The 12,011-nt window shown below is 41.0% G+C and overlaps 1 protein-coding gene across 1 annotated transcript in view; it reads right to left on the reverse strand.

Moving 5' to 3' along the window:
* BOC (BOC cell adhesion associated, oncogene regulated) overlaps window positions 1-12,011 on the reverse strand; it is a 263,018-nt gene that overhangs the window by 250,872 nt on the left and 135 nt on the right. The window contains exon 2 of the mRNA XM_033855822.2: window positions 5,554-5,668. The gene's annotated coding sequence lies outside the window, so the exon portion shown is untranslated. The remainder of the gene's footprint in view (window positions 1-5,553; window positions 5,669-12,011) is intronic.

Raw genomic sequence — 12,011 nt, forward strand, 5'->3', positions numbered from 1 at the left:
GAGAACTTTTTGTTTCTTGGCAAGTGTGCATCTCTGTATGTGTGTTTTTGTGAGTGTATCTGGGTGCACAGATGATGTGTCTCTTGAAAATGTCAGGTGTACACAGACTATCTCCTTTCTGAGTGAACCCTAATTTTCAAAAACATTTTCTTGACCAGTTTAGTCGCAAAAGCAAACACTTGAAAGAGGCCAGTAACAACTTCTTGGGCAGAAAAGATGGCCCCTGCTCAGAGCTTGGTTCACGGCAGACACTGAAATGTGGCTTGGCTCTGTCCCCTGGCTTAGTACTAGGGTGTTATGTTCCACTAGAGGCCCTGGTACCTTTTCAGCAAGGCGCCGAGTCAGGCACAGACTTGCTGGCAGCCACGGCAGAGGGATTTTACTGATCCATGCCCGGATCTCAGGAGGTAACTGGCAAGAGAGAAGAAAGCAAAACAAGCAACCAAATCCCTATACACCTTATAAATTTGACTTGGAAATTTTGCCTCAAGGCTGTCAAAGAGCTGGAATAATGATTTCACTTTCTCCAAGGTCAGTTCTTGGGCATTGAGTCTTTAATGTAGAAAAAATATATCCAATTATCTGATTATCAACTTTTTTTTTTTTTTTTAAGTCTTGCCATTCCCAGGTTCAAGTGACTCTGCGCCTTGAAAATAAATTTAGGTTAAGCCACTCCTGGCCAAAACTATGCCTTCAGGTCACATGACTTGCTTCCAAGTTAGGGGCAAAGCCTTGAAATCATGTGCATCTACTTTGCTGTAAGACGTTTCTTTGATAATTTGCATCTCTTCTGCCAGGGATAAGTCGATTTGTCTCCATTCTGTCTGAGGTTGTGAAGCTGCGATTCCACTGGCGAGCTGGAATGTAGATTAGGCTCTGCTTGGCTTCTAACTAAACCAGGAGCCATTAGAGAGTAATCTGGGTACAGCCTCTTGCTGCCCCCTGGTGGAGAGGTGGGTATTGAGCAAGCCATAACTGCGGACTGTGGATTTCCTCAGCAAATGCTGTTAAGGTGTCTGTGTAAAGGTCCGTGGGGAATAATTACACTTAAAGCTATTAAGTTATACTCTATTGTGAAGCTAAATGTTATAATAAAATATATATTGAATGGAGTTTGAAAGGTTGCTCTATAAGAGTCTGATTTCTCAATAATGGCTGCTTTGATTCCACTCTCTTTTTACTTCTGTGTTTTGGGAACTCATTTCTTATCTTTTTTTCTCTAAGCTCTTCATTTTCTTCAATCATCACTTCATGTATCTTTAGATAATTATAAGATTCTTGTAAGGGGTTATCTTTACACATTTCCATAAAGTGAAATTCAGCATTTGACCCAAGAAAATTATAATTCTTATATACTCCAGATCTTAAACTGGGATTTATACCTATACATTCAGATCAAAATCCAAACCAAAATTCACTTCAGGAATTCAAATGAAACATGTTAGTCTTATATCTTCTGAAAGTTCTGGAGTACAAGTCAGAGGCTGTCTCCTTAAGGCTTTTGCGTGCAAATTACATTTTGAAAGAAAATGTTTTTGTAACAGCCCTAAAAATGCCAACATTTTCAAAAAGTATAGTCAGGTAGAAGCATGCTTTTTAAATTAAAACCTGTGACAGGATGCCTTTTAGAATCAAGGAAAATTTTTGGAGACTATCGTGTGGGCTATTAACACATTATGCCTATGTATGCCTAGCCTTTCAAATGTGTTCCTGTGACTTCTAGAACGACTGTGTTTCTTGAATTAAGAAATTCTTGATGCCAGGCTAGTATTTGGTTCTTATTGAAAGACTTTTCTTATTCATTACTTAATTCATTCAGTATTTATTCAACAAGTATTTACTGAGCACCCATGTGCCAGCAGGAGGGAGGATATACATCCCTGCATGAAAGTGCTTACAGAACTCGGTACAAATGTCTCAAGAACAAGGCAGACTGTGGGCAGTCAGTATCATAAAAGAGGTAGAGAGAAAGTGAGATGGGAGTTCAGAGATGGAAGAGATAAGTTCCAGATTTTGGGGGAGGTGAACAAGGGGCAGCGGAACTAGGAATTAAAGGATGAAGGGGATTTGTACATAAAATTATTCTAGATGACAGAAATTTATTCTAAAGGAATTTATTTGGAAATTTATTCTAAAGGAAGAATTTTTCTCAGGAAAATAAATTATACACAGCTAATACGTGCATGGAAATGACTTTCACCCACTCAGGTGACTTCTGAAATGTAAGAATTATTAACAGTTCAAATACTGTCAATTCTTGATCAACCTCTGTCCTTTATGTATGAGAAAAATTCTGCTCTCCTTCTCAAAATACTCTTCTCTCTTCTGACCAAAAACAGTAAAATAGGATAGGAAGAATAACTCTTTTATTCCCTTTCTCTGTCCCTATCTTTTCCAAAACTCACCAAAGCTATTCATTTGATAAATACTGTGCACTTGTTATGTGCCAGATACTCTGCTAGGTCCTGGAGGCAGCAGTTAACAAGCATACATGATCCTTTTTCTGAAAAAGCTTTTACTGGATGGAGACAGGCAGTGAAGGGATTCACCTCAGGTGAGGGGAGGATTGCCTTACGCATTGTAACTGGAGGAATGGAAGATAGGATGGTGGAGGCACAGGTAAATTTGTAGGTTTGACATTAGTAAGTTGAGAGAGTTCTTGTCTGAGGACTTCAGTTTTTTTCCCCATAATTACAGAAAATTCAGAGAGTGGAATTAATAAAGGGTTGGACTTTGGCTAGGCAAAAGTGATGGAAGTAACGGGGACAGGGGATTGATAACGTTGGCGTGCAATGGACTGGGAGGATCTAAGCTGTATACAAAGAAGGGTACTGATGTGAAGACAGTAAGAGGTTAAGGACTGGTGATCCAGTAAGGTTTAAGATCAGATTTATAAGAAATAACTTGAGTAAGAAAGTTGAAAAGATAGGACGCTATCATCAGAAAGAAAAATGTCTGAATTTATGATATCAGATATGGAGTAATTCTGGATGATGGCAAGATTTGGGATATGATTTGAGAGCATGTGACTGAAGTGAAGTGAATGTGAAGGTTACTGGAGCTGAGGACAGTGAAGGAACTGGGATGACAGAGGACTTGAGATGGAGAGGAACTAAAGTATTCAAGATCACTACGTCTATGAAGGGGAAAGTGAATGGGAAAAACATCTCTTCCCCATCTTAGGAGTCCCTAGCATTTCTCCCATCATCCTAATCTGACACCCCACCACTATATCTCCCTCAGAATCCTGGGTCTTAATGTGATCATGCCACATGGGGACCCCTGCCCAGGCCTAGAACCCAGTTCTCCCCTCCACCTTCTTGCTCCCACCATGCCAGGGGCTCACTGCTGAGAGATCTCAGCTCCCACTTCCCACCTGATTGAGAAACTGGTTCTGGGAACATGGCAGGATGTAAGCTCCCACTCTGAGTGCCAGAGCTTGTTAGGGTAAGGGTGACCCAAGCTGAGGGAAGATGTGCTCCTGCTGTTTTAATCTTGATGGTGGAAAGCACTTTTCTGTAACAATCCTGGAATCCATAGTTGTCCTCTATAGAACCAACGGCCGGGACACCATTGGCCGGAACCGATCACGTGAGTGATTGGAGGAAAGTGGCTTTGGGGGGCTGGCTCTGGTTCCTCCTCATCATGTTTTACGTTCACTTTATGGGCGAAGATGTTCAGTTTCAACAATGCACTTAGACATGGCTTTTCTAAATTAGGAATTTTCTGTATTAAAATTGTATGCTGGTCCCTAAATACTTCAGAAAACAGAGTGGCAAAAGTAATGCTATCATCAATGGGCATTTTTTCTTTACATTTCTACGAGCTTCTAGGAGTTGACAGATTGATCATCAGCAATGATGCTAAAAGAGTGCTTTGAGTTTATAATTTAGATATTTTAACATTAAAAAAATTATTTATCATGTTATGGAGGTCATTTGTGTTCACTGAATACAATTCTGAAAATGAAAAGAATAGAAGATAAAACTTTTGTACTCTCACCAACCAGAAATAAAAATCTTGGTACCATTTTCACTCCAGATATACATTTCTCTTTGCCCCTTCCCCAACTTGGAGTCATACAAAGTTTTGTAATGCCTTCCATTCATTTAATATAATGTGAGCATTTCCCTGTGCCATTGCCTATCTTTAAAAAATGATTGTGGCAGAGTCTTCTAGCTGTTCATCAAAATCCATTTTCTTCTCCTTGGGCATGCAGCTAGACTACATTTCCAGGATCCTTTGCAGTTACGTGTAGCCAAAAGAATAGGAATGCATGTGATGTGTGCTATTCCTGGGCCAATGCTTTTAAGAGGCAGGTGTGTATCCTTTATGTTATCTTTTCTTACAGCTAGATGTAGACGATGACAAGGCCCTAGGGGAATTCAAAGTCAAAGGATGGAAGGAGCCTGAATTTTTGAATAATCATGTATTGAACACAATGTGGGTGAGAATAAACATCAATTGTGCTTGAACCATTATATATTTGGGGGTCTGTTTGTTACAGCAATTTTGCCTACTCTGTTTTTCATTGTATGGATGTACCTTAATTTTTTAAGAGATATGTTTCTTGTTAGCCTGTAATAGGTTATTGAAAATGGACCCAGTGACTGAATTGGGTCTCTCTGTGTCCACATCTCTTTGCAATACGTCTTTACTGCTTTTTCCAACAAGAGCTCGTGTTTGTTTCCCCATTTTTTGAATCTATTCTGCCTTTCTGACTTGTTTTGACCAACAAAGTTTGATGGAAGTGGCATTTGGGGACTTCTGAGTTCAGACTCTAAGAGGCCGTACAGCATCTGCTTTTGCTCAGGGTGGATCCATCTGCTGCATAAAGAAGTCCAGGTTATCCTATTGGAGAGGGAGTCTACATGGGGAGATGGGTCCTAGAGGATAGATGCCATGTGGAGAGAGAAATCACATAGAGGAGAATCAAGGCCCCACACACATGTGTGAGCCAGGGTAATACCACGGAAAAAGAGAGACCCAGCCATCCCAGTTCACCCTCAGTCATTTGAGCCATCCCCATGGGAGTGCCAGACTTGTGAGTGAGGCCATTGTAGGTCCTCTAGACCCAGTAGAGCCCTCCCAGCCAACACTATGTGGAAGAGAGACAAGCCATCCCTTCTGAGCTCTGTCCAAACTCCTGACCCACAGAACTGTAAGTAATAAAAGTAATAAAATGATTAAGTCGTGAATATGTTGACTAACCAGCAATAAATAACATGGATACTTATATGTTTCTAAAGTTTTGTTCCTGTAAATGACACTGATAAGCATCTTTGTACCAGCTTCCTTGTTCATCAAGAGATTTTGTGCTGCTGAACTTGTTTAAGTCTGGAAATTGAGTAAGGAGTCATGTCTCCTCTCCATTTTGGTGCTCAGATTAGGTTTCTGGTCCCTGCTATATAAATGAAGTAATATTTTAATAGGCTGCTATCTATTCAATTCCTACAGGCACCACGATCAATTAGCTACTACTAAAGATTCCTGCTAGTCAAAATATTTGGTTAACACTTTGTCTCTATTGCCCATTATAGTAAATGCACTAACCTCGTCTCTTGTAGTTAATTGTTGCCACTTGGCCTTTGTCCTTCTGGGATCCCATCGTTTTCACTGAAATCATGGAGCCGATTTCAATGGCAGTATCTTCTACCATCACCATAGCCTACAGAAGACAGCCATCACAGAAATTTGTGAGGACACAAAAGTAGTCCATCATTAATGTCTTTCTCAATGCCTCAGTGGGGTGAGTGACCTCTCAAAGGACACAGGTGGGGGTGGGTGGGTGTGCAAGTCAGATTATATATGCACCCCATCATTCCAATCTCTCTGAGTCTTTGACTCCTCCTTCCACATTGTGCCAGGAAAAATCTGGTATTTTACCTTCAATGAGTATAGGCTATAGTTGAGTTCAAGTTTCAAGCAACCAAGAAGACCATTAGACACACTTCTAACTGTAAGATCTTTTTTATTTTTTTGGTTGCACCACGCGGCCTGCGGGATCCTAGGTCCACGACCAGGGATCGAACCCGCACCCCCTGCAGTGGAAGTGTGCAGTCTTAACCATTGGACCACAGGGGAAGTCCCTAACTAAGATCTTTAGTAACCGTAATAATGACCCATTATCAATACATTTGGTCTAATCCAGTGTTTTATATTCCTTCCTCTTTTAGCCTAATAACTTAAAATCCACTATTATTTCCATTTCTGTCAATTAGCAACATTTTGCAATTATTTTGGAGTAAACCATCTCCTTCCATGTCAGACTTTGTACTTGCCCCCTTGGAGCAAACTGAGATCTGAACTGGGTTAGCTCTAGAGGTTATGAGAAGTAGTTGGAGTGGGTCTTGAGGATATTATGGGGTCTTAACACAAGTTCCCTCAGACACAAGAAGGCAAGCAACTCCAAGATTCTCAGCTTTTCCTAAGGCAAACTAGATGGTTCCTATTCCAAGTCTCAGAGTTCTTCTTACCAGTCAGTGCTCCAACTTTCACATACAAGATTTTCAAATCTATGAATTCAATTCTGGTTGAAATTCTGTAACCCACAAAATTAAATTCTGGGTCAAGGTCAGCCCTGCAGCTTTAAGAAACAGGTGATTCTTTTAGAGCCACTCGAGAAACTCTCTGATTCTCTGTGACTTGAGCTAAGAGTTAATGATCTGAGCTTGTCATTTCCTGTAGAAGCATCATTGCTATCATAACGGTCATCTGGTCCCTCTTAGGGCCACACAAGGCATTTCATCACAATCAACCACAGGTGATTAAGTATGATGCCACAGGGTATCATGGATACTCAAATCCCATTTCCCCTTGCTAAAGAGATCACTATGGTGTTCAAAGCTAAGGAAAAGCTCAGAGCAACCTCAGAATCCCATTTTGAGGGGCTGTTTCTTAGGACCACTTCTTGTTTAAGAATCATGTTAGTAAAACAGACTCATACTAAGTATTTCACCAGAGAGAATTTAATATAATGAACTGGTTAAATAGATGTTTAAGAACTTAAAAGCACACATGCAACACTGAGGTAACACAGAGATAACTGCTGAAAGCAGTTACAAGCCCTGGAGCTGGGGAGACAAGGAGAAGACTAGAATTTAGATTGTTGGAGGAAGTGATCTGCAGAACTGGGACTCAGATCTTTGACAAAAGAACATCATTCAGGTGCTGTTAGTACCTTAGAGAGGTCAGTTAGTTCTGCCAGTGTGTAAAAATGAGTCAGGGACTAGAAGCAACTGTCATTACCTAGGATGAAGAGCTGTTTGGCAACACTACCAGGAATAAGAAAACAAACAGGAACTTTCCTCCTCCTGCCTTCCAATCTCCTTCTAGTGGTCCATATGGGTATAACCACCAGCCGGCAAAGACCATGTGGTTTTGCAGAATCCCAGCCCCGCATCACAGAGCAAAGTATAGACGCATGAGATTAGAGCTGAAAGACCGTAGCTGGATGGGCCAAAAAATGTATGTCTCCGAATATGCTGGTGTATGCACACACACACACACACACACACACACAAACACACACACACACACACACATCCTAAGAGTTTGATACACACTTAACGTTAAAAATAATTTTTTCTCATTACAATAGCAACACGTATTTCTTTCCTTCAGAAAGTACAAATAAGCTCATAGAAGAAAAAAAGATCCATCCTACTGCTGAAAAGATAATCTTTGTTAACACCTTCATTTAGATCCTTCCAGACCTTTTTCTCTATGTGTGGAGGTATATTTTTGCATGTAATCACATTGTACATAGCGTTTTCTAAACTGCTTTAGAAAACACCTTAATGTATGGTAAACAATTGCACACATCAACACATATTTATTTATTTACAACAGTGGATTCCAAACTGTCCCTAGGAAGTGTCTTATGAGGTACTTCTAGGAGCCTGGGAAGGAGGCCTTTATGGGAGGGCCCTGCGTTCTCCTTTGTACCCTTAACCACTACAATTCTGCTTTTACTGTTTTATATATTTGATTTCTGTGTTAAGATTTTGTGAGGGAAAAAGAATTCCACTGCCAAAATATTAGAAAACCACTGACTCATTGTGTGAATATATCATTTTCCATTTTCATGATTACAGCAACAAAGGATCACTTTGTATCTGAATTTTTGTCCAAAGTCCTAGTAACATGAGACACCATGCTTTTACTGTGTCTATATGACAATACCGTGAAATTATTTTAATCTGTATTTTTTGAAGTGCTAATGAGATGGACAAGGTTCTGTCTATTTCATGGTCATTTGTGTCTGTGGCAGTCTTTCTTTGCAAATTTGAAATTTTAAAAACATAGCTGTAAATCCTTACTTTCTCCCTAATATACAGAACACACGCCTCTTCCATATCCCCCAGTTCAAGGAAACTCTGATTTTAAATATCCACTGCTCGCCCAGAACCCATCTCCCCGCCCTCCCCTCTTGGTAATGATCTTCCTTCACTGACAACATAGGAGCTCCCTCATCTTTCTGTTACCGTACCCCAAACATAGCCATGTCTAAAGCTATCTTGATTTTTCTTCCTGGCTCAGAAGATAAAGGCTTGTTGATCTTTAAGACAACCCCTCTACCTGAGCTCTTGATCCCACCTTTGCTTGTCTCCTCTGGGATGATGCTCACAAACTTGGTTGAATGAATGGATCTTTCTTCATCAATTCTCTCACCTTTATCTCTTTAGTAGGTCCAGCTTCTCTCACTCTTTTGGCCCCATTTCTCTTACCTTGTTCAGGTGATGAAACCACTTTCTGTCTGTGATGGTCAGTTTTATGTGTCAACTTGACTAGGCTGGGGCACCCAGTTATTCAATCAAACATGAGTCTAGGTGTTGTTGTGAAGGCATTCTGTAGATGTGATTATCAACTACAACCAGCTGACTGTATGTAAAGGAGATTATCTTGGGTTATCTGGATGAGCCTAATCCAATCAGTTTAAAAGACCTTGAGAACAGAACTGTGGTTTCCCTGAGGACATGAAGGAGAAGAAATTCCATCTGTAGACTGCAGCTTCAGCTCCTGCCTGAGTTTCCAGACTGCCATTTACAACAGCCTGCCTTATGGACTTCAGACTTGACTATTCAACCCCTACAGGCATGCGAGCCAATTTCTTTTCAAAAGTGTATATATATATATATATATATATATATATATATATATATATCTCGCCTACTGGTTCTGTTTGACTGGTGGAACCCTAACTGATGCACTATCCTTAAAATTAGAACAAAACTATACCCTGCTTGATCCTACATCTCTCTGTTATCACATAAACTCGGCCTTCCCTTCTCATCTAAGCCGCTAAAAATGTTATCCTATATTCATCATCTCTACTCCCTCCCTTTGCAATTACCCTTTGAGCTACAGTCCCATTTATTCAACTGGCGAATTGGACATACTCTTGTGGGCAGCCCATGGGCAATCTCAAACTCAGTACATCAAAAGTTATCTCATTATTCCTATTATTTAGATGTATCTAAATTGGTTCTTCTTTTGGATGCCACATGTCACACTCAAGGCAAAAGTCTGGAAGTCATACTAGACATTTAAATACCTAAGTACCAGACATCTAAATAAGTCATACTGTCCATCTTCAGTGCCAGTGTTGGAATTCAGGCCTTCATTATCTCCTGCCTCAGCTTTTGTAACAGATTCCCTTAGGTCCCTTCCTCCAGTCTCATCTCCTTCAAACCTGTTCTCCAGAGTGCTCGTCCTCTGATGCAAGGTGCCCAAATTGCCCAGCCTAAATCTCAGTGACTCCTTTGTCACCTCCAGAAAGGGATCCCTAAAGCAGACCACCATCACAAGGAGCTTTTAAAAAACCCAGATTAGAGCCCTACTCAGACCTAATGAATAAGAATGTGCGAAGTGGGGCCTGAAAATTTTCTAAATATTTAAAAAAGACTATCCAGGTAATTGTGATCAGCCAGGTCTGGGAATCACCAGCCTTCAGGGTAAATCCAAATTCTGTCCCTGATCTGACACCACTACTCCCAGCATCATCCCTCAGAACACATCACGCTCCAGCAATACTGACTCAGCCAGGACTAATGATTCTTCCAACTCATGTTGTTTACCACCTCTCTGTCAGGAATGTCTTCTTCCCTTATCTGCCTGGGAAATTCCTACTCGTCCTTCAAAAACTCTATTCAAGCATCATCTAGTCTCTTATTTAGCCAGTAAATATTGACAAACTAGTAAAATTGTACACATTAACTATGTGCAGTTCTCTGTATATCAATTGTACCTCAACAAAGCTGTTAAAGCCTTATTGAGGTCTTACTACACACCAGGCTATGAGCTAAGCATTGTGATATAGAGATCAGTAAGCTACACTGGTAGTACTGCCTTCAGTCAGCTCACATGTCATTGGAGAAAGAGACATACAAATATACAAATGAATACAGTACAGTGAGGTAAATTCTGTGAGTCTGTGGTAGCCTGAATAATGCCCCCCCCAAAAGACAGCCACATCCTAATCACCCAAATCTATGAATATGTTTACTTACATTGCAAAACAGATTGTGTAGATATGATTAAGTTAAAGACTCTGAAATGAGGAGAGTATCCTGGGTTATTCTGGTGGGCTCAGTGTAATCACTAGGGTCCTTTTAAGATGAAGGCAGGCAGGAGGGTGAGAGAGAAAGAGAGGCTGGAGGGAGATTGGAAGATGCTGTGCTACTGACTTTGCAAATGGAGGATGGAGACATGAGCCAAGGAATGCAGGTGGCCTCTAGAAGCTGAAAAAAGCAAGAAAATGAATTCTCCACTAGAGCCTCCAGAAGGATCCAGCCCTGACAACTTTAGTCCAGTGAGATCCATTTTGGACTTCTAACCTCCAAAAATGTAATATAATAACTGTGTTGTTTTAAGTGACTATGTTTGTAGTAATTTGTTACAGCAGCAATAGGAGGCTAACACAGAGGCCAGCACAGGGCACTACGGGTGTACATAAAGTCGTCTCTACATCAAGCTATGGAGTGGGAATGGGATGCTCAGGAAGAATTACCTAGAGGTGATGACACCAGAGCTGAGGGAGATTGTGCTTCAGGGAAATGGCCCAGATAGAGAAATTAATATGTACAAAGGCACACACAGAGAGCATGCAAAGTGTTTCAGTGTGGCGTGGCTATTTGTATTAAACAGTAAAAATATCAACAATACGAATTCTGCTAACAGTAAACACTGTTTGTATGCCAGACACTATTCTAAAGCACTTTTTAACTGTGAGCACTTTATAAGTTTGTATTATTATCTTCATTTTACCTGTAGGAACACTAAGATTTGGAGGAGTTAGGTAACCTTCCTGAGATCATAGAGCTAGTAAAGGGCAGATCTAGAATCAAAACCTTGCTGGTCCGTCTTCAAAACCCACTAACTGCCTCTCTAATACATTCGCGGGGGGCCTTAAGTAAGCTGGTATCAGGGTAGCTGAAGATAAATGAACTATTAGAAAGATATAAATGAGGTGAGGATCAGGAAAGCTTGGTATATCGTCGTGTTTTGGACACTGACAGAAGATGGGGTTGATGGAGAGTCAGACGGCCTCCAAGTTTCTATGATCGTGGTTTTGCTGCTGCTCCAGGTAGAGCCTTCCTTGACTAACTTAAATTACTTCTGCGTTACAAATGCACACTTTGCATAAGCCTCTTTATTTCATTTCTTCCTTTTCCGCTAATGGTTGAGGTGGAGATGGGGGCGTATGCACCAACTCAACTGCGGACCTCACTTTCCACATCTGTAAAATACCTTGAAGTAGCACCGAAACTGGTTGTGCTTCCGTGGGGAAGCGTAAACACAAGGCGGATTCCTCGCCCCATTCCGAGATTCTGATTGAGTAGTACAGGGATGCGGTTCCCCCAAATTCTCCCAAGTAATTCTGATACGCGGCCAGGTATTAGTGACCAGGGGCTGGATGACTCTCTGGGTTCTTCAGGTCCACTATTTCGTGAAGGACCCGCCCCTTTCCCCTCCCGGGCCCCGCCCCCGCCCCACCCCTTGCCCTCTAC

Source organism: Tursiops truncatus, chromosome 4 (assembly GCF_011762595.2).
Source record: "Tursiops truncatus isolate mTurTru1 chromosome 4, mTurTru1.mat.Y, whole genome shotgun sequence".
Taxonomy (NCBI): Eukaryota; Metazoa; Chordata; class Mammalia; order Artiodactyla; family Delphinidae; genus Tursiops; species Tursiops truncatus.